This window comes from Crinia signifera, chromosome 11, assembly GCF_055691185.1.
Source record: "Crinia signifera chromosome 11, ASM5569118v1, whole genome shotgun sequence".
NCBI lineage: Eukaryota > Metazoa > Chordata > Amphibia > Anura > Myobatrachidae > Crinia > Crinia signifera.
In genome coordinates this window covers 42421350-42445319 of record NC_139227.1, presented here as the reverse complement: position 1 = coordinate 42445319, position 23970 = coordinate 42421350, and the positions used below count along the sequence as shown (strand labels likewise).

Below are 23970 nucleotides of genomic sequence, written 5' to 3'. Positions count from 1 at the left end.
GTTGGGTGAATGGAATGTGGTTTGAGTAGATGAGGTATTGTTTGGATGGATGAAGTATGGTTGGGATGGATGTGCTATGGTCTGGATGGATGAGGTATGGATTGGGTGGATAAGGTATGGTGAAGAAGGTGTGGTTTGGGTGGATGGGCTTTGCTTAGGGTGAAAGAGCTATGGTTTGGTTGGATGAGCTATGGTGTGAGTGGATAAGGTTTCGGTTTGATGAAAAATGGCGTGGTTTTGGTTGATGAACTATTGATAGGGTGGATGAGCTATAGTTTGGATGGAGGAGTTATGGTTTGGATGGATTGGGTGGATAAGGTTTGGTGAATAAGTTGTGGTTTGGGTGGGTGGATGAGCTATAGTTTGGTTAGAGGAGCTATAGTTTGAGTGGAAGAATTATGGTTTGGGTGGAGGAGCTATAGTTTGGGTGGATGAGCTATGGTTTGAGTGGATGAGCCATAGTTTGGGTGGATGAGCTATAGTTTGGGTGGATGAGCTATGGTTTCGGTGGATGAGCTATAGTTTGGGTTGACGAGCTATAATTTGGATGGATGGTATATGGATTTGCTGGTGAATAAGATGTTGTTTGTCTTGTCTTACCATGATATTGGCAGCTATGCAATCATCCCTTAGAGACTCCCAACATCAGATTATGGAAGTTAATTCCCCATAGCACCCCCGCAGGAGAATAAGCTTAATGTGTGCTACTGTATGTTACAGTACCATAAGGTGCGCTGTGTTTTACAGTTGATTAGAAACAATCACTCGGTTTTGCTAATAATAAAATTGACTGTCATGTATATGATCCCTTTAATGGGCAGCCAAAAAGCAAAGCAATCTATGCTTTTAAGACTTTATGGATATTTATTTACTGTAGATATAATGGGTATTTTACGACACATGAAAGGTCAATGCGGCACAACAGCCGTTTATGTTTTGCATCGTGTTATCATTCTTCTATTTCTCCACCGCTGCGCCTGTCTATATGGCCATGTCTGAGTTGTCTTATGTTAACATTATCTGGGAGGATGCAAGGACAAATCTGCGTTTGGTGCACCCTGTGGATCGCAGTACGCTGGGATGCGGCGCTAATGGAGTAGGATCAAGTAGTTAGCCGTGGGGTTGAGTCTGCTCCTACTCTATCTCCTATGTGATTGCTAGAAGTTATTTGGCGACACCATATGAAGCAGACAAGATTTACTCATTCACATCACACAAGGGGCCTGATTCAGGTTGGCTCGCTAGGCACTGTACATTCACTGCCTAGTGAGCCCATAAACTCCGCCCGACCTTACACCCCCCTCCCCACAGCGAACGGTCAGGCAAGTGTGTAACAGCCGTTTGCTGCCGGAGTTTGCACATGCACAGAAATGCGTATGCGCAAAACCTTGACCGTCGGGGCTAGGAACGAATTCGGAATGCAACGAGTGATCCTGAATTGGCCCCTAGGTTCCATTATTGACAATGAACCTATCAGTATGTATTGCACTCTGGGAAAATCACTGAAATGTGGAGAGCACATGCAAACCCTACACATGGAAGGATATAATTACTTGGGGCTGGCTTTCCACTGCTTGTCAACGCATCTAGCTGTGGGATTTAAAACATCAATAATATTAAATGAAAACACTTCTGGTTATTGATATCTCTGCAGATATCACATATATACCCCCAGGAACTGAGTGCCGCTATATTTACGATGTGCCGCGGTTCCGCGCCCAGTCTGTATTACTGCGGGTAATCACAGCACAGCTAGGTATGCTGCATTATAACTATGCTGGGACTCCGCCAATTTGCCGTAAAGCAGGTGAAATAATAACTTGTAATAGTCAGTGATTTAGTCCTGGAAGCTTGCGCTCTTTTCACTTTTCTGATTTGAACAAGTCATTAGAAGTACCACATTTATGACAGGTATGGACCATAGGGCTGACAATCATTAGATCGACAGCATCTAGGTTGACCCCAAACAGTTGACATGCACAAGGTCAACATGGGAACAAGGTCGACACAATCAACATGTCGATGTAGAAATCGTTGACACGTGAACAGTGCAACATGAGTTTTTCACGTTTATAGTAGTGCTGGGCAACGATTAACTTTTTTAATCTCAATTAATCGCATTTTTCTGTGATTAATCGCATTGTTAGGCACATAAGTGCTACTTACCTACATTCTCATAGTCAGGGGTTCCATGCTCATTGCCAGGGGGATTACATGCTTGTTCCCAAGGGGGATTACATGTTCGTTGCCATAGGGGGTTACATGCTCATTGCCCAGGGGGAGTTAAATTAAATTTAATGCTCGTTGCCCAGGGGGAGTTAAATTCTCATTGCTCAGGGGGAGGTTAATGCTCGTTGCCCAAGTTGCGTTAAATGCTTGTTGCCTAGGGGAAGTTAAATGCTCATTGCCTGGGGGGGGGGGCAATGCTCGATGCCCAGGGGGACTGTTAAATCATGCCACAGAGGCGCAGAGTCTCTGACAGCATTAGAGACCCTGCGCCCCTTCAAAGATGGCCACCGCCGCAAACGAGACAGCCGCTAGAGGTCCTCCTGCACCTTTAGTGTAGACAGACGCTAGAGGTGTAGGAGTACTAGCATGCCTTTTCTGTGAGATTTTTGGAGGGATGCCAATCCCCCACAATTCTGCACTGTGTTATAGTGCTGCGGCGTTAATGCGATAATAAAGTGTTATCGTGCCCAGCAGTAGTTTATAGATTTCAGCATTTTGACCCCCATTAAAGTACCGTGTCCCCTCGCATTGAACGCAAAGCCACTTTACAGTTCCTGATAGTAGTCCAATTGTTAAAGTATGGCAAAGTCCAAAAATAAGGGAAAAATTTCACAAAAACTTGTCTCAACCTTTTTCATATGTCAAGCATCGACACGTCGACATTTTTTGCCACGTGGATATTTGGGTCATCATTTTCTCTGTCGACTTTGTCAGTGTCGACCATATTATGTTGAACAATTGACTGATGACCTAGAACCGCGACCAATCATCCGGACCCCATTGATAATAGTTCCTATTATATGTTCTCTATATAAATAGTTTATTAATATAGTTATTATTCAGACGGCAACGCGGCATCCTCACCAGTCACTTCAGCCCGCCGTACTGATCAGTATTTGAATACATTTCTTCTCTGCCACGATAAATCCCTTGCTGATTAACCTCCTCAACTCGCCTATGGATCTGAGCACTGTATCACACACTTCCGCGCCGGCTTCTACCTTCCTGCTACATGAAGCACTTTTGTTTGGAAGCCTCAAAGCGCAGGGGGTTAATAGCGTACAAAAGGAATCCGTTTTATAAACGTATTAGGAGACGAGCGGAGTATTAATGTTGATATAGCATGTTCCCTGACAGAGGGACACCCGCTCGCTGCCTGTGTTTCGCAGCAGTCTGTGGTATAAAAATTCCGAGAAGACAATCATTTCACTCCGAGCCTCTAATTTATTTTCCTGGTGCGGTTTAGATAAAGCACAAAAGAAAGATGTGCAGTTTTATATGATCTCTCGGAGAGATGTTTAGCTGGTAGCTGGAGAAGCGCAGACAGCTCTGGGTGGGTCTGGTCTGCCTTTGCGCTATTGGGGATCATTTACAACAGACCATAGTGGCGCGGGAAAACATTTGCACGCTTAGCTGAAGGGTCAATCTCCAGGCATTCGCTACCATGCACCTTTGGCGCATAGATTTTATCCATGGCAAAGGCTGTTTTTTTACAGTGTCAGCCCAGTTGGTATTTTTTACCCATCCTGGGCACCCATGACGGTTATGGTATAGTGAATCGACACGGTCACATGGTATGGTCAACCACGCTTAGTTGAACCCATCTAGTTAGACGCCCAAAGAAAGTCGACAGCATCTAGATCGATAGTAATGAAAGTTTGACGCAAGCGTTAGGTCAAGTGATCGACAGGGAAATGGTCAACATGAGTTATTCACCTTTACAAAACAATAATCTAGAATATAATACATGAAAGTAACATAAGGAAAGTAGAATATGTGGAGTCTTAATTTTTTATTACTCTCTGGAGAGAGATGGAACACTTATTAGATTTTTAACATGGGCGTCCATGGTGGGAGCCACCCATAGACGACCATGTTTAACTTTATCATAGGCGTATATGGAGCTGCGAACAGCCAATCAGCCGCATAGCTCCCCCCGGAGCCCGTTTCTGACTGGCTGGGGGAAGAACTGGAGAAGGACACCACTGGGAAATCCCTCAGTTCAGGCGAGGAGCTACAAGTGTAAACAGACTTGCGGCTCCTCAGATCGTATGGTGCCGGGACTCTTGGTTTGTTTGCTTTTTTCACTCGTGGCTGCCTACATGAAACGAAGAGGACCCGATCTACATCGCAGGAGCTGTTGAGTATAATTTATTTCCACGGGTACCATATGGATTCTACGGTAGAAGTGTACTGGCCTACGGTGAATCCTATAGGTAAGAATGTACAGTATGGGCAATAGTAATATAAAGTTTATTTTACTGGGTGTTTGTTTATGATTTATTTGAACATTGGTTTTGTTGTAGAACTGCAAAACCCAGCAGGCCCATTAATGCCCCACATTGCTGGGACTGACTTGTGGGTCGTCAAGCCGCTCATGTGGGGGAGGCTTGCTGGGACTTGTAGTTCTATAACAAAACCTAATGTTTATTCTTTTTGTTTACACTTTATATCCCATCAGCCTGGTGCCCACTGCAAGGGACACCGTGGACATGCGGCAAATTAGCAGGGCACCGGGTCCCGGCCGTGTTTTACATCAAATGGGTACGAAGTTCTGTCTTAGTAAATTTACCCCTAATTGTTTATGTAATAATCATTCTTCGTTACAGGTGCCACTGATAAGATTATTAGAGATCACATTTTTAACCTAAAATAACTTTGTTCCACTTTCTTCAGCATTTGCCCTTATATAAACCTCCCGTTACGGGGGCAGGAACATGGCTGCCAATTGCAGAACTGCGCTAGTAAATATAATATTTCTCTTGTCTGGAAGGTATTGCGATGCTGTCTCCTTCACTTCCATCATGTGTTCCCTCGGCTGGAGCAGGTATGACGAGGTTCTGCGTCCGCTCAGGAAAATGTTGCAGCACGTGTTACTGAAGGGACATTTTCATCTCTCCACACGCAGTGTCACGCTCATGTTCTTATACTGGTCTGATATGTGGACTAGTCACTCTGACGGTGTGAGCACATACGTGTCAGCGAGACCAGAGCTTGCAGACAGGGAGTGTGGTGAGATACTGCTTATCTGACTGGAATCCCTGATGACATCACTAAGTGATGACATCACTAAGCACTGGTAATATTAAGCACTATACAAGCTGGGTTACAGGTATGATGTTTGTGTAAAAGTGATTTATTCCTGTTTCTGTGTATGGCAGAATCAAACTAGCAAACATACTGTACATTAGTTAACCTGACCCTGCACACAGTATAATTGTACAGTATAAGGCGTAAGTGTTCTTGTTGTTTAAGCCATTGTGACTGCAATAGTCTCAAGATCCCAGTCTGTCAGTTCACTAGCACCTAATGATGTCACCAGTGGTGCAAGTAGAATTTTTTTCTTGGTGGTACTGATAGCTTCCACCAAAAATGGGCGTGGCCATGTGTCATGAGGGGGCATGGTCACACAAAGCTAGAGTAGTGACTTATACCCCTTTTAAACCAAAATCCTTGGTTGGACCTGGTCTTTGAACACAGGAGTTTCCAGGGTTGAACCCAGCTTAATACCCCATTTACACAGCACTATGTCCCAGGTCGGACCCAGGTCTGCGCCGTTTATACTGAACCTGGGTCAGCCCTGCTTTTCCCTTTGGATGACATTAAAAAATGTCCATTTTAGGACTGATAAACTGCCAGTCAACCTTCCGTCATTGATTTAAAAAAAAAAATTTAAATTAAAAGACATGAAAAGTTAGCATTGAAAAATGTCGGTTTGTTTATTTTGTTAAATATTTTTTCAAAAAGTTTTATTCAGTGCTCAAGGACACATAGCGGTATAAAAATACAGCATCAACCATGTGAGCTCCCCTGTGGAACCTGGGTTAGGACTATTTACACCACCCATGACCCAGGTCCAACCAGTGTTTAACTCTGGTCAGGACCTGGGAAGGAAACCAGTGTTACTGGACCAGGGTGGCCCCTTTTACACCAACACTGACCTGTGTCCAACCTGGGTTTCTGACTTGGTGTAAAAGGGGTATTAATGACAATAGTAGCATGGCATCGGGAGACAGGGAATGACTGGGGGTGGGTTGGCTCTTGCTTTGGGGAGAGCCGAGCAGCTTGTACTTACAATTGTGGAGCCTGCTCTTCATGCTGTCGGCACCGCTGATGCCTGTCAGTGTGACAGGCTAAATCAGCAGTAGCCAGTATCTGCATACAGCACCAATCATAACGCTGGGTGGGCGAGCTGCGGATGCATTATATTTAGACTTACAATAAAAATAGAATTGACAGTGGGTCAGGGAATAAGTGGTACTGCGTACCTGCAACATATTTCTTACAGGTACTCCGTACCACGCCGTACCCCCTTACTTGCAACACTGGATGTCACTAAGATAGTGTGTATGGTATATGGCAGTGGGATCTGGTACTGAACACACACACACATGCATGCATACAACACACACACCTTAGATACATGTAGGAGTGATCTATACATTGATATGAGCACAATGTGCTAGCGGTAACCTGTAGGGATCAGGCGCTAACGTCAGCATGCCTACATGCCTTGTTCATGTCACATTTGATGTCCTAGGTATAATTACACCACGGTTGCTGGACCAGGTTATATAACATGTTTTCAGTCTGAGGCTTTCACTTAATCTATGTCATGATAGATAATCACCCGGGGCTTTTACTGAGATACCTGGCATGTAAGACTCCATAAACTTGTAGCATGTATGACCTGTCCGTTCCCCTGACTATCTGTGCTGGTAACGTGTGTTACAGTATATCGGTCTACTACCTGCTATTAATAGCTGTGCAGAGTTTCACATCTTAGAAACCAAACCAGAGTATCCAAATTATATTCATCTCACTGGCTTTAATGTCTAATGGTCCCCAACTGCACCTGGCCACGTATCTGATGATCCCCAACTGCACCTGGCCATGTATCTGATGGTCCCCAACTGCACCTGGCCACGTATATCTGTTGGTCCCCAACTGCACCTGGCCACGTATCTGATGGTCCCCAACTGCACCTGGCCTTGTATCTGATGGTCACCAACTGCACCTGGCCACGTATCTGATGGACCCCAACTGCACCTGGCCACGTATCTGATGGACCCCAACTGCACCTGGCCTTGTATCTGATGGTCACCAACTGCACCTGGCCACGTATCTGATGGACCCCAACTGCACCTGGCCGCGTATCTGATGGACCCCAACTGCACCTGGCCACGTATATCTGATGGTCCCCAACTGCACCTGGCCATGTATCTGATGGTCCCCAACTGCACCTGGCCACGTATCTGATGGTCCCCAACTGCACCTGGCCATGTATCTGATGGTCCCCAACTGCACCTGGCCACGTATCTGATGGTCCCCAACTGCACCTGGCCACGTATCTGATGGTCCCCAACTGCACCTGGCCACGTATCTGATGATCCCCAACTGCACCTCGCAATGTATCTGATGGTCCCCAACTGCACCTGGCCATGTATCTGATGGTCCCCATCTGCACCTGGCCATGTATCTGATGGTCCTCATCTGCTCTTGGTCATGTACCTGATGGTCCCCAACTGCACCTGGTCACCTATATAATGGTCCCCAACTGCACCTAGTCACCTATCTGATGGTCCCCAACCGCACCTGGTCACCTATCTGATGGTCCCCAACTGCACCTGGTCACCTACGGTATCTGATGGTCCCCAACTGTGTCTAGCCACATATCTGATGGTCCTCAACTGCACCTGACCACCTATATAATGGTCCCCAACTGCACCTAGTCACCTATCTGATGGTCCCCAACTGCACCTGGTCACCTATCTGATGATCCCCAACTGCACCTGGTCACCTACAGTATCTGATGGTCCCCAACTGTGTCTAGCCACGTATCTGATGGTCCTCAACTGCACCTGACCAACTATAGTATCTGATGGTTCCCAACTGTGTCTAGCCACGTATCTGATGGTCCCCCACTGCACCTGACCACATATCTGATGGTTCCCCACTGCACCTGACCACATATCTGATGGTCCTCAACTGCACCTGACCACATATCTGATGTTCCCCAACTGTACCTCACCACGTATTTGAAGGTCCCCATCTGCACATGGCCATGTATGTGATGGTCCCAATCTGCAAATGAGACGTGCTCATGCATCACAGCAGCAGGCCCAGCACTTCTCAACCGCGTACGACCATATTACCTTCCCCAAAAAGTTTCCTTCATGTAGCGCAAACCGTGACTGATGCGCCTTATTTGAAAACGTTTTGTTCCCAAGTCCCACCCAGCTCTAACCATCGACAAGTTCTGCAAAATGCTAATTTATTAATATCGGTGAAAGTAGAACACAAAGCTGCACTTTTCCTGGCGGCGATCGTACTGGTCTAGACCGCCGTCCTCTAACCTGCAGATATCTCTTAAGAAAAGGGATTCAGTCATTCTCTCTTTGTTTTTGCAGTGCGTGACCTCGGCAGTCTCTTTAGTGAGACACGGTTCACTAAACCGGCAGATAGCAGCCGCTCTCATCAGAGAGGGGGGTGTTATTGAAAAAAATATCATAAAACAGATGGGAGCTTTACATTTTTTGTTTAGTTTTTTAAGAGCAGTTTTTACAACATTGTTTAAAATGATTGTGATGCATGGTGGTGTTTATACTGGGAGCTTTGTAGCTACGATGTTTACAGTACGAGGGATGTTTTAAGACATTTTATAGTTATGATATTTAGATAATTGGCAAGAAGAAAAGAGATAGTTTGTTGAGATTACAGCCATGGTGGTAACCGTAAAGTTACTTATGAGTCTTCATAAATGTGTCCGGATCGGTGGTAAGAACCATCATGGTTAAAACAAAACAACACAAGGGGGAATATCTTTTTCGTGAAATCATTTCCTTTTCTTAATCAAAAGATGACAGCCCCAGCCTTAGAACTCCCATCTGTAATGTTCCATACCAGGGATTTGCTCACGCTGCTGTTTTTTCTCCATGATTGTTACAAGTTCTCTTTTCCCACATCGATATTCCATTTAAGAATTATTATTTAATTTTTTTGCTTTATAAATCAAGACAGTTTGTATTGAGATGAGCAGACTTGCGGCTGTTGCTGTACCACAAGGCACAGAAGCCCCCTGCCAGTATTGTTGGGAGTTGTAGTTGTACGGGTGTAGGTGGAATAGAGCCTAGGTCGACACTAAAAAGTTCAACATTGACAAGGTCGACACACGAGTTTTGAAAAATATTTTTTCCTTGTGTCAATGTCAGCATGTTTGAGCAGCTTTCAGCTCAAAGCCGCACAGTGTGTATGCCCCAGCGATGAGCGGTGAGTGCTGCTGCGCGCTCCCGCATCATCGCCGGGAAAGCCGCTCATCTGCTGGTAATACCAGCAGATGAGCGGCTTTGAGGACGGCTTTGCATAGCGCTATGCAAAGCCGTCCGCCCCCGCTCTCGGCGCCGGGCTTTCCACCCAGCGATGAACGCAATCATCGCTGTCCATACACCCTTTGCATAGTCGCCCAGTGTGCATTCAGGTTCTGAATTAGGCCTGTTATACGGCTTGAAACAAACTTTTACACATCTTTTTTTTTACAAAGAAAAATCGCCAATGGCGCACGCAATAAGTTACTGTACAGAACTCCGTGTTAGCCACTGAATGATCACATAAGACGTCTGTTTATCTCAGTAGGATCTTCAGCCGAGTGCAGGCGACTTCAGAGTGAAGACATTTTCTGGAGGTGCCAAAAGAGTTTAGTAATCAGAAAACAATGCATTCTTCTGACTTGTTCCACCGAACGGGATGAAATAAGCCGCGCGCGTGTGTGGGCCGCAAATGTGCAGAATGCAAACATTTCATAATAAACATGCCTAAATGAATGTCCTTGGCTTGATAGGCTGGGAGATAAGTACATGTTGGGCTCATTAATGCGCACTCAGGAAAATAAACTGCACTTTCCGAATCCTGAAATATAACAATATAAAACCGTTACGGTCATTCGGATCAGATGTGGTGATGGATAAAGAACACATATCTAAGTGCACACTTTTAACACTGCAAGTTGGCCCCAGGGGCTGGTAAGAAACCATCAATATGTGTGTGTATATATATATATATATATATATATATATATATATATATGGCTTCACCCAAACACTAACCATGAGCAGGGATGCCACTAGGAATTTTGGCCCCTCCATCTGCCGCCCCTTCCTACTGTATCTCTCCCCCCCCCCCCCCTCTCCCTTCACTTACCACCTGACTCCTGCTGCAGGTCCCGAAGCACAGGCTTCTTCAATGCAGGATGCCGGCAGCTAATTAAAATACAGCACCGGCTGGTGAGCCAATCAGAGCTTGTGTACTGGCAGCCGCTATGATTGGCTAACAGTACACAAGCTCTGATTTGCTCAAAAGCCAGTGCTACATTTAAATTGGCTGCTGGCGTCTTGCATTGAAGGAGCAGGCAGCACAGCGGAGGCAGTCAGTGAGGGGGTTGTAGTGGGCAAAATGAGCTGCCCGGGCCCTTCCAGAGGCCGGGGCCCAGGACAGCTGTACCCACAGCAGTCCCCTGTCGGCGGCCCTGACCATGAGTGAAAGAAAAGTTTGTGAGTTTTCATTCATATTCTTTGACAAATGGCCAGAAAAACACAAATTCTGCTAGGGTGTGTAAACTTATGAGCACAACTGTATATATATATTTATAGTAAATATTAGGTATAGAAAGTTTGCGCTCACCAGTTGCACCTACATGTACTGCATGATGCCCCGATGTGGATTATTATTTCATACGCTGCAGTGATACATATTTTTAATTACTTCTTTAATTACTTATTTGGAAACCTTTAAAAATTCTTATTTCTGCGCGACCCTTCTACAGCTGCTGGGCGATGTTATAATTGGCTGAGACCCCGCGCTTGTGTTACTGGGTGACGCGGGATGCTCGATCTCTGGTTGGTGAGGTCAGCGAGGCTTAGCAACGAAGGCGCTGGGACAGAGAAGTGAAATATCCACCATTGTTTGTAAATGCCAGGAGATAAACAAGAATAAGTGTATTAGGAAATGTTTCCAATAGAAGTAGCTAGAAGTGGGGGTCCCCTATCACCCAGCTACTGTACAACAATCTAGAACAGTGTTTTTCAACCACTGTGCCGTGGCACACTAGTGTGCCTTGAGCTGCTCTCAAGTGTGCCCCCAGATCTAGAGATGCCCAAACCAGTTTACAGCCACCACCAGTTCAAGTGTTATTTACTGGTCTCTTCTTTTCATGTAAAGGGCCAATGTATTTTATTTGTGTTACCTGTGGGGACCAGTGTGATTGTTTTTTATATGGGGGCAATAGGTTTGTTTTTTTCCTGTGGGGGGCAATGTGTTTTGCCCTGTGGGGATCTCACGGTGTGCCTTGGCAATTTTAAAATCTTATTTAGTGTGCCACAAGGTAAAAAGGTTGAAAATCACTGATCTAGAACAATAGTCCATCCTGCTCCAGAGTATTTTCTGTAAATACATGGGTATCCAACTCAAATTCAGCAGATGTAACAGAACTGGTTTTAAGCAGTTCTATAAGTTTTGTGTTTATAGTCACCAGTCTACTGTAAGTCCTCTAAATCGCGGGTGCCACAAATCCGGCAGATTTGTGGCACCTGCGATTCAGAGGAGGAGGACTTAAGGACGGATTGCACTGCAGCTGTATCGATTGTCCCAGTTCTTTTAACCAGGCACTGGACTGATGACTATAAACACATATTATATATATAAATTATAGAACTGCTTGAAACCAGTTCTGCTACAGTACATCTGCTTAATTTGAGTTGGATACCCATGTATTTAAAGAAAATACTCTGGAGCAGGATGTAATATTGTTAATGGTAATGGAAGTATATTTTCATTTCAATTTTTTGCTTTATACTTCAATATTTGACTCTTGTGGCGCCGTTTGAAGCTGTATACTGTGTTACCATTGTATTTACCATTTTGGAGGGCCAGGAATACCCCCCAATAATCATTTCTGTGGCAGCCTATAGAAGCGCAGAACCAGGGACATTTGTTTTCACTTAACTGTACAGCAATCGTTTGAATTGTAAAGATTGGAGGTATAGGTGCCCCTTACCATGCAGTCTACAGAAGTCAACCAGGGGGAAGCCTGAGGACCCAGACCTGAAGGTTTCCATGTAGAGAAATCCCTAATAAAGCTTGGGAGCAGGGCCCTCTTCCTCTGTCTGTAATTACCCATCTTTTTATTTATTACTGTTTCACCCCAAATAAATAATTAATTAATAAATATGAGGCTTGTATTACTGCCGCACCCAAGGCATGTTAACCTATACCCCCACAGTATACAGTCCCAGTTATAGCACCTATACCCCGACAGTATACAGTCCTAGTTACAGCACCTATACCCTGAAATTATACAGTCCTAGTTACAGCACCTATACCCTCACAGTATACAGTCCTAGTTACAGCATCTATACTCTGAAATTATACAGTCCTAGTTACAGCACCTATACCCTGAAATTATACAGTCCTAGTTACAGCACCTATACCCTTACAGTATACAATCCTAGTCACAGCACCTATACCCTCACAGTATACAGTCCTAGTCACAGCACCTATACCCTCACAGTATACAGTCCTAGTTACAGCACCTATACCCCCACAGTATACAGTCCTAGTTACAGCACCTATACCCCCACAGTATACAGTCCTAGTCACAGCACCTATACCCTCACAGTATACAGTCCTAGTCACAGCACCTATACCCTCACAGTATACAGTCCTAGTTACAGCACCTATACCCCCACATTATACAGTCCTAGTTACAGCACCTATACCCCCACAGTATACAGTCCTAGTCACAGCACCTATACCCTCACAGTATACAGTCCTAGTTACAGCACCTATACCCTCACAGTATACCGTCCTAGTTACAGCACCTATACCCCCACAGTATACAGTCCTAGTTACAGCACCTATACCCTCACAGTATACAGTCCTAGTTACAGCACCTATACCCCCACAGTATACAGTCCTAGTTACAGCACCTATACCCCCACAGTATACAGTCCTAGTCACAGCACCTATACCCTCACAGTATACAGTCCTAGTTACAGCACCTATACCCTGAAATTATACAGTCCTAGTTACAGCACCTATACCCTCACAGTATACAGTCCTAGTTACAGCACCTATACCCTCACAGTATACAGTCCTAGTTACAGCACCTATACCCCCACAGTATACAGTCCTAGTTACAGCACCTATACCCCCACAGTATACAGTCCTAGTTACAGCACCTATACCCTCACAGTATACAATCCTAGTTACAGCACCTATACCCTCACAGTATACAGTCCTAGTCACAGCACCTATACCCTCACAGTATACAGTCCTAGTCACAGCACCTATACCCTCACAGTATACAGTCCTAGGTACAGCACCTATACCCCCACAGTATACAGTCCTAGTTACAGCACCTATACCCTCACAGTATACAATCCTAGTTACAGCACCTATACCCTCACAGTATACAATCCTAGTTACAGCACCTATACCCCCACAGTATACAGTCCTAGTTACAGCACCTATACCCCCACAGTATACAGTCCTACAGCAAAGGAAGAGATATATATGTATCACCAGTGATAATCCCCCTACAATACGTGCTCCTGCTATATCCCTGATCTCATGGTCTGAATGTGTGTTTGCGTGTGGTGTGTGTGTGTGTGTGTGTTGGGGGGGGGGGTAATGCCAGGTGTACATATGATGTAATTATTGTGACATTATTAGTGGCTTCAACATTAATCGAACTTAGTTAATAGGCTATGCTTATGATTGTGGGTGATTAGCATATCATTTGCATCTCATTCTCATAAAAGGATCTTTGTCTGTAATGCACGGCCTGTACTGCAATGATATCTATAGCTTCAGTCAACATAACTTTCAGTACTTGTGTAGTCTCACGGCGCCCAATATGACACTACACAAGTACCTAACTTTCCTTACGTAGTGATCCGTAATAAAAAAAAAACACTTTCCTCACAGCTCTTCCTGATAGATACATCGACAGACAGACAGACAGATAGATCCTCCTATCCTGCCTCTGTTCCCCTCCGTTCCTACTTATCCTATTGTATTTCGTTCGTCCACCCACCTATTTTTAGTATGTTAACTCTTATGAGTAGGGTCCTCCTTCCTCACGTACTCACCCTACCTCTTTACCTCACCTGTGCTCCTGTCCTGTTCTTCCCTTCCTCTACTTCATCTTCAGTCTCCTCGACAATTTTGACACCTACTTCTGAACTGATGCTGATTTTAGTTCTACCAGCTATACCCCTATTTATACTGTATTTTTCAACACACCCTGTACGTTACCTTGTAATTTGTTTTTTTGTTTGCTATGTACGGCGCTGCGGACACTTTGCGGCGCCTTATAAATAAACGTACTACTACTACATAGATAGATAGATAGGATAGATCCTATTATGTAAGAGAGATATCTCCTACAAGTTATTATTTCCTTTCCAAACTCTCTCCGGAAGGAATAGTGTGTATGCCAGACACATTCAGTCTGCTACATTGAAATCATCTCACAGATCATGTGATGCTGGGGGTGAAGATGGGGGCGGATGCAACAGTTAAATCTGAGCTCAGAGCAACATTCTGAATGTGCTCTGCTCAGTACATTATGTGCCACATGATTGGATGCCACAGTGTCAGCCGACGTACAAGGTGTAACACCAGAGTGCACACAGAATATCTATGCTCAGCTGGCCTTGTAACACCTGGATTTGATCATTTGCACCTTTTTTTGTTTCACCCTAATAAATACAACAATTGAACATCTTGGTTTATGAGAAAGCTTTGATGTTCTGAATATCACGCCCTGTTTACATCGTTAGTACAGGAGAAAAGAGAGAAGTTCATGAAATAAACTTTCCCATCGAGACATTTGTAGCTTCATAGACAATTGTGTAAACAACCCAAAGAAAACTGATCAAGTACCCCACAATGTCCCCTATTACTTGGTTATGTCTACCCATGTCTTTGTAAGATGGGCAACCATATCAATAACTGCACTGTGTAGGTACCATTACCATCTCATGTTGTAATGCCCTTACAGCGAAGACCTCTTCCGTTGCCTCCCGTCATAATACAACCATTCCTTTATTATGGAAGTCGCCCACCTCTGCTCCCCCCTAAGTTTGCTCTTATAAACCCCTGCAGATGTCTGTTTTGAAGGCAGCCAATTGGACGAGCCAGACTGACAGCCAACTATCTGCAGAAGATCACTGCAAATCTTCTGGCTGGGAGTTTTGGAGCATCATGCAATTGACGTGGCCAACATGTGAAGGGGTCATGGCTGGTGCTCTTTGGCCGGGTTGGACCTCCTGGTATACCCAGACCCCTATTCAAGTTTAGAAAGGGGTTTCAGTGCAAAAATTTACATTTTCCAAAATCTTGGTTTGCATTAGCAAAAGCATACAATGGGGCTTTGCAATCAGACACTGATAACTGCAACACATTCTTGAACTGTGCAATTCGCTTTATTGTTTACAAAATGAGTGTGAAGGTGTATACACACTGGACGTTTCGCTCCCAGGGACTAATTCAGCACGGATCGTTAATCTGAGAAGTTATTGTTGACTGTAAGCAAAAAGCCGAAATCTGGGCTGAAGGATAAAACGCCCCATGCAGATATGCTAAGGCATCGCAAATCGCTATCCATGCGCAAATCTCATGAACATCGAAGACTTTATGACACCTAGGCTAATGTGAATCGGTCGGAGACTGCCACCAATCTGCAATTGAGGCTGGAATTGTTCAGTGGTGAAGTCACAGAACCACGCCTGGACGCGCCTGCATTGATTCAGACACACCCAGAAAACGGCAGGTTACCACCCCCAAACACTGACATCCTGTCACTCAGACTGCGGCTAAGTTGCATTTACATTACAGACCATTTGCATTCCCTTCGCGCATGCAGAATGCATACGGTACGCATGCACATGGTTCGATAATCGCTCGATTTGTGAACTCTCTAATTAGCGATTCACGCTAAATTAGGCGCCATGAGCGATATTGTCAAGTAATTTCCTCAAGACTCTCATCAAACAACGAACAATCGAACAATATAGGACATATTATTATTACCAGTTACTTATATAGCGCACACATATTCCGCAGCGCTGTGCAGAGAATATTGGAACATTCACATCAGTCCCCGCCCCAATGGAGCTTACACTCTATGGGCCTTATTCTAGTTCACTCTTTCTGACAAAATCCTTCTTAGATGGACAAAACCATGTGCACTGCAGGGGGGCAGATGTAAAATGTGCAGAGAGAATTAGATTTGGGTGAGTTATTTTGTTTCTGTGCAGGGTAAATACTGGCTGCTTTATTTTTACACTGCAATATAGATCTAACTTTGAAGTAAAACCCCACCCAAATCGAATTCTCTCTGCACAAGTAACATCTGCCCCACCTGCAGTGCACATGGTTTTGTCCATCTAAGAAGGATTTTGTCAGAAAGAGTGAACTAGAATAAGGCCCTATATTCCCTACCACATGTATACGCACACACAGACATTCAAGGGTTAATTTTTGTTGGGAGCCAATTACCCTACCAGTATATAAGCCAAAACAAGCAGGAGAATATACAAACTCCACACAGTTAAAACCATGGTGGGAGTGAGTCAGCTACGTACATGCAGTCGTTTGACAATGTGTCAAATTGTGCTTCATGTACAGATGGCGGGAGAGGGGCGTTAGCAACCTGTAGGGTCGTACATCATTTGACACGTACACACCGGGCTTTTTGAGGGAGGTTCTGTGACATCAGCGCCGGCCTCGATCAGTGTGATTCTGGCGCTGAGTTATGGAAGGGTCAGAGCTGCTACGGACATTTGCACTGCAAATATCATTCCACGGTTTGTGAATTGCGTGTGGATTTGCAAATGAATAGCGACTAGCTATATTTGCATGGGGGCTGGTTCTCTTTCTGTCTGGGTGGCGGCTAACTATCCGCAGTCATCTGCAGCCCAGCGATCATCTCTGAATCAGGCCCAAAATCCCCTGTTTGCGCGGATAGTTGTATAGCGCAGAACTTCGGCGTAATTCTCTAAAGCTCAATTTCCGTCCCAGTAAACATCGCAACGAGGTCGCTGTTATTTCCATATTGATAGGTTTCGAATTCTAATTGCCATCTATTAAAATGCTCAGCATTTTATTTATTTTTTTCCGCCGCTAAACGCAACAAATTTGCAATCAAAATGCCATCCTGGCATATTGGCAATCTGAATGGGCTGATGGACAGGGAACTTTTACCGCTATTCTTCGGACTTGTTTAATTAACAACGTTTTCTGACCACGACTTGCTCGCAAAAGTGTTACTACAGCCTGTTTTTAAATTAAGCCTTAATGAACATATTTGCATGTTATCAGACCCGGCGCTATATCATTTTCACAGGACTGCGTTTAAGCTTGCATCACGCCAAACAGCTTTTGTGGATTAGTAAGTAGGTGAAATAAAAAATCTCATTTCGCATCTGACATTAATAACTTTCAGGGGAATGAGCACTGGCATTTGTGTCTGGACCCGAATTGAGCCCAGTGTCCTCGAAACGCAAGGGCAGATAAGGCGAGCAACCAACAAGATATGAAAATAAATCATGTGCTTAATGCAGTTTCTACCTTACATGTTAATTAATGTGTGCAATCAATTACTGATGTTACAATATGAGAAAAAGAACTGGTGCGAGTTGAATTATAATAATAATAAAAAAAAAAATACCTATACATTTATATCCGCATTTTTTTTTTTCTATTTAAACAAATAGTCCTGGCTCTTCTGAATGCTGAGCGGAGACATGCTTTGAATAACAAGCATCATAAAATCTAATCAGATTTATAAGAGAAATTGATTGTTGTGGCAGAAAGAGAGGGTGGAAAATAAGCTGAAATTTAAGTGTTAATTTTTATGCTAATCCGCGCCGCCTTCCCATGAAGCAATTTTGCTCAGTACCACAAATATAAAATTGTCCCTCGCAGAGAAATGTCAGCTTGCTAGACCTGGAAGCAGTAATTTATTAGGTATGTTCCTATTAGTATGTGTCATAGTTGCTCCTTGTATGCACACAATGGTGCTTCATACTTATCCTGTAAAACTGGGGTAAAAAAAAAGGGGGGAGGGGTTGTTTCAGCTCACTGGCTGGGACGCGAGGCATTAATATATTATCATAGGCAGGGTGGTCCGTGCCCCATGGACAAAAGGCGATTGAATACCGTTTAATGTCATTCGGCAAAGTAGGGAGACGAAATAAAGACCGGAATTAAATGGCATCTGTGCATTCTATACAGCAGCCGGGCAATTAGTCTCCGTTTAAGAGGTGATAAGGAAAAACTAATAATTTGGGATGGGGTGAATATGTGACACCCCCCCCCCCCCCCTCTGCTTTGTAAATGATCAATACACATTGTCACATGGTGTCATCCTTAAGAGTAACATCCAAATGACAGCAGACACTAGTGTCAGGCTGTGACCTTCTCCCCTTGTCCCCAAAATTCCCCATCGCAATCACTTCCAAGTCTACGGTTCCGCAGGATTTAGTTTTTTTTTTTGGACAATATCTTGTTACTGGGTAGTGAATTAATAGCGTTAAGAGTTCTAATGCAATCCACATATAGGTCAATTAAATTCGCCAACATCTGCTCTGTCATTCCCATTTGCATACAGCATTCATATGTTAATGATGTCTCTCTCTCCCTTTTTTATTTTATTCTACCCCCCTTTCTCAAGTCATATATTAAAAAATACACCCAAGATTTGCATATCGGTTTAGATCAGTATATTAGAAACAATTTATCATTTTCTGTTTTCTCGCTACGTTTTTTTTTTCTCTTTTATTTAAACAAAAAAAAGAAGAAGGGGATGGAAGAAGGGGGGGGGCTGCGAATACATTGAGTGATGTGCGTTATATTTGAGTACGGCTGTGATTTATACACAAGCAGCCCCTTAGTGGGAAAGCTTCCATTCTAAAGCAGCTTAAAACCCTTATAAATCAATAATGACACAGATGGACTGGTGATAATCTATTTAGCATGCCTGATAGCAAATATTGTTGTACAGATGATTAGAGTTGGCGACCGTTTTGAGCAGCGAGGGTTTGCTCCCTTTCTGTAAATGGTAAGTTTGATAAAAAAAAAATAAAAAAAAAGGTTTAGCAAAATAATATACGTCTCTATAAATACTGATGCACGCATCGCTCAGGAATTATCCCAGCGAGGACGTGAGCGCAGACAGGACCAAAACACAATAATAAAAAAAAAAACTGCCAATAAAATAATATCAACTTCTGTTCCTTTAACAAAACAGGACCTCTTAATGGAATTGTGTCTTCAGGTGTAAATAGCGTTAAAGGGATCCATCTTTGCCTGTCCGTGTCTCGATCTCACTCGGCTGCCTAACGAGTAAATGCAGCTTGTCATAGATGGCAGCTGCTTGGAATCTTTATAAATATGAGCTGGTATTGATCGGAGGAGAATGAAATAGCCCAGTGCCACAGGACGTCAGCGGTGGCCTTGCGGCGTTGGGATACATTTCCCTTCATAGTCGCTGGGTTTTATTTCATCTTTAACCTTTTTCGATGATTTTCCACGACCTCTACCGGTGGCGGCGATTTGTCATGTTAGTTCAGTTTCAGTTTGTGCGGTTACATATATATAAATATGGTCTGTTTTCTTTTCTCCCCAGGGAAGACGGACGACTCCAGGAAGAAGTCACCGGGCCAAGTGGCTGGGTGTATACTCAGAAGACTGTCTGTCCGTAAAACAAGCATGCAGTTAAGCTGTTAAGGTAAGAAGCAGTACATAAAACCCATTGCCAGAGGTCATCCCTACCTTTGTAACAGCAAAACATGTATCCTATATAATAAGAGGCTGACACTGCTCCTCAACTCTATGGGGGGGAACAAGTGTTCTAGGTGCTGCCAGCCATGTACAGACATTGGCGCAGACATTGTAAGCTTAAGAGCAGGAACCTCCTACCTCTGTGACTGTCTGTAATTACCCGATTTGGTTTACCACTATCTCCATTATGTAAAGTGCAACGACATTTGTCACGCAGTATAGGAACCTGGCAATAAATGAATACATAGTTCCGTCATTTAGACAGGCTGGGAACTAGTTACCTATAAATACATAAAATTATTTATTAGTACATTCTGGGTCTGATTCAGGCCTGATCACAGCCTAGTGGACAGGTAGAAGCATCCTGCGAAACGCCGACACCCCCCAGCCACCTGAATCCGCTCAGAGCAGATGTGTTCACACACACACATTCGTTTGCATGAGGCTGAATGGGAGAGAAGTAATTGGTGGAGATTTTTGTCTCCCCTTTGGTAATGACAGTCAGTCTAGACTTTTATTCCGGCCACTAACCGACGAATTTGAGGTCATGTGAAGTCAGCTGCCCGCCCCAAGCAGACATCGACACACCTGTGTTTGCCGGCTGAATCTGCCCCACTGTACAGTGAAGTAGTGTAAAAGAGTCATTTGTTGAAAACAGCGGTCTCAGAAATGGCGGATCTGGTCACAGAAAAACCCGAACCAACACTAATGAGCCTTAAAAGGCAGAATAGTCTGCCCATAGATACAGTCTGTAGTGAAAATATTTTTCTAAAGACCCATACACACTGAACGATAATGTTATCGTTCATTTTGTTAACGATATATGTGTGTAAGGGGCTTAAATCCTGATACACAATAGACCATCTACGGCACTCCTGATATCATTACCACTATCGGTGGTGCTCCCCGATGAACAGTTAAGTGTGTACACACTGAACGATCTCATTAACAATAACGACCAGCGACGTCTCCCACTTCTAGCATACGACTTATGCAAGGGGTCGTTGACGATGCGTTAATGACATTGCCCATACACACTGGACGATATAAACAATATATTTTTAACAATATTGATATTGTTAATGATATATCGTCTAGTGTGTACCCAGCAGTAAGCTAACCTACTTTTAGAGAAGGGAGCGTAAAGTCCCCAGAAAGAGGTTTCTTATATTCCCCCAACTTTTAATTGTTTTAAAATGTGTTTTAATAATATCGTATTATGAGTAATGGATCCAGGCTCACACCGGCTCCCTCATTGCATGTGAGTCACATGCTAATTTATGCATTAAATAAAAGTAGATTATAATTAAAATCACGTTCCCTTGCAAACAGTTCTTTACTGATACTAAACCCAAATTAAAAAAAAAAAAAATACCAGCTCACTTTCTATGCAGCCACAAACTGGTTAAAACTAATTTCATGTTTGGCTCGAAATCTCATAATGCAATTTATTTAGGTATTCAGACTAAAGGATGTAATGAGGATTCTTTCATGGTCACTGATAATTGATGCCAATCAGATTTGAACAAAAGAATAATGTAATCTAACCGTCCAGACAAGGTGGATTTTTTTTTTTAATGGCTGAATGAGGCTATATACTGGGTATGCTAAGATTAGCCGAAAATATACAGCGTTTCCCACCAGTGAGACAGACAGGGATATCTTAAATAAGTAATAAAAATGTGATACTGAAAGCAAGTCACAAAGCGTATAATAAAATGACTATATGTATATGAGATATATATATATATATATATATATATATATATATTACAAGAAGAAAAGATTAAAAGCGAGACTTCAAAGGCACAAATGTAACATCTGGTAAGCGAATATCATATCCTGTTGCATATTTTATTTTTCAGAGTAGTTGTGGTTTATTTTTATTATTTTATGATGAATTATGGAATGGATAACGGGCCACGCTTTTCCTGTGAAAAACTGATAGGTTAGACACTGGGAGACCCAACTGGCAGGAACTTTTCTTTCCCCTGTTGTGATTCAGAACAGACCCACATAAACACACCAGAGCACATATTAAATAATACTAAGTCCGCTAAAAGCAAAAACTTCGAAAGCTAGTCTGCTACCTTCTGTGTGTGTGCATGTGTGAGAAAGAGATGTAGTTTCACTCTCTGCCAGCAGATGGCAGTGTTTCGGAGACTCATGGACATATATATAGATGATAGATTCCATGGAAGACACCAGATTACATGGTGAATGCCCAGATCTGTTTATCTGCGCAGCTTCTATGTTTGTTTGTCCTTAAAACTGGGTATATGTGCTAATCCTTGGACAGAGTTGAAGTACCAGCCAATCAGCTCCCAACTGTCATATTTCAAACACAGTCTAACGTGATAGCTAGGGGGTGCTTTGCTGGTACTTTATCTCTGTACACTTTTGAGGTGATAATGACCAATGTTTTTGTTGTGCGCATGCGCATATGGATTTATGTGCGTGTACTGGGTCCATTAGTGAATGGCTTTGGTGACTTGCATAGTTGCCGAGCCGTTTGCATGAAGCGATGCGGGCAGGGGATGTGGGGCAGCAAAGTCGCCCAAGGCTTAGTAAATAGGCTCCTAAGCTCCCTAAGTGTGAGCTGTGTATGCAAATCCTCCTAACATTCCTTAAATTACATTATACGACTTAAACATTTAAAATTACCTTAAATCAGTGGTTCCACACTTTATTACATCACGACATCAACATTGATTTCATGGCTCCCCTAGGATAAAAGTTTGTGTTGATAAATTAAAAAACTTACTTATATTCATCTATGTGGTGGTGCACAGTTGTGCTCCTGTCATACTTAGGTTCAGCTATGTGTTGGTGCACAGTTGTGTTCCTGTCTCATACTTGTTATGTTCAGCTTTGTGGTGGTGCACAGTTGTGCTCCTGTCATTTTTAGGTTCAGCTTTGTGGTGGTGCACAGTTGTGCTCTTGTCATACTTAGGGTCAGCTATGTCCTAGTACACAGTTTTGTTCCTGACATGCCTATATTTATCTATGTGGTGGTGCACAGTTGTGCTTCTGTCATACTTAGGTTCAGCTATGTGTTGGTGCACAGTTGTGTTCCCGTCTCATACTTATGTTCAGCTTTGTAGTGGTGCACATTTGTGCTTCTGTTATTCTTAGGGTCAGCTGTGTGGTGGTGCACTGTTGTGCTCCTGTCATACTTAGGTTCAGCTTTGTAGTGGTGCACATTTGTGCTTCTGTCATTCTTAGGCTCAGTTACATGGTGGTGCACTGTTGTGCTCCTGTCATACAGTACTTAGGTTCAGCTATGTGGTGGTGAACAGTTGTGCTCCTGTCATACATAGGTCCAGCTATGTGGTGGTGCATATTTGTGCTCCTGTCATTCATAGGTTCAGTTTTGTGGTGGTGCACAGTTGTGCTCCTGTCACACTTAGGTTCAGCTTTGTGGTGATACACAGTGCTTCTGATTGTGTTTATGATTAGCCAATAAGTTAACTTGGTCCTGAACCACCAAACCAAGTCACTCCTGCAAGAGTCTTGATGCATCTCTGAGTGCCTAGGCACAGTGTTTGGGAACCACTTCCTTAAATAGTCAGGTGCAAAGGTTTGCTGTACATACTGTACAGTATAAAGCGAATTTACTGTGTTTTGAGAAAAATCAGGAAAGATATGGGGAAGCGGAGAAGGTATGGTGGCAACCAGTGAAAACTAAATTTTCAAAAACATCCATGCACACATTCCATGGTAAACTACCGTCCCTTAGAAGGTTCTTTTGGTGCACCTATCTCCAATCCAGTGCAGGCCTGTCAGCACCCCAAACTAAGGGGGACACACACAAACAACCTTATAAAAAGCTAAGATTTTAACCTCAGCTTTTCCACATCACAGCACGCAACACACATCACAACACCTGCACCAGCAAAC

General features: G+C 43.5%; 1 protein-coding gene across 9 annotated transcripts in view; it reads left to right on the top strand.

The window, feature by feature from the left end:
- The window catches only part of ZNF536 (zinc finger protein 536), a 557864-nt gene that overhangs the window by 143140 nt on the left and 390754 nt on the right, over nt 1-23970 (top strand). For all 9 annotated transcript variants that reach the window (XM_083163799.1, XM_083163804.1, XM_083163798.1 and 6 more), the window contains exon 4: nt 19916-20017. The gene's annotated coding sequence lies outside the window, so the exon portion shown is untranslated. The remainder of the gene's footprint in view (nt 1-19915; nt 20018-23970) is intronic.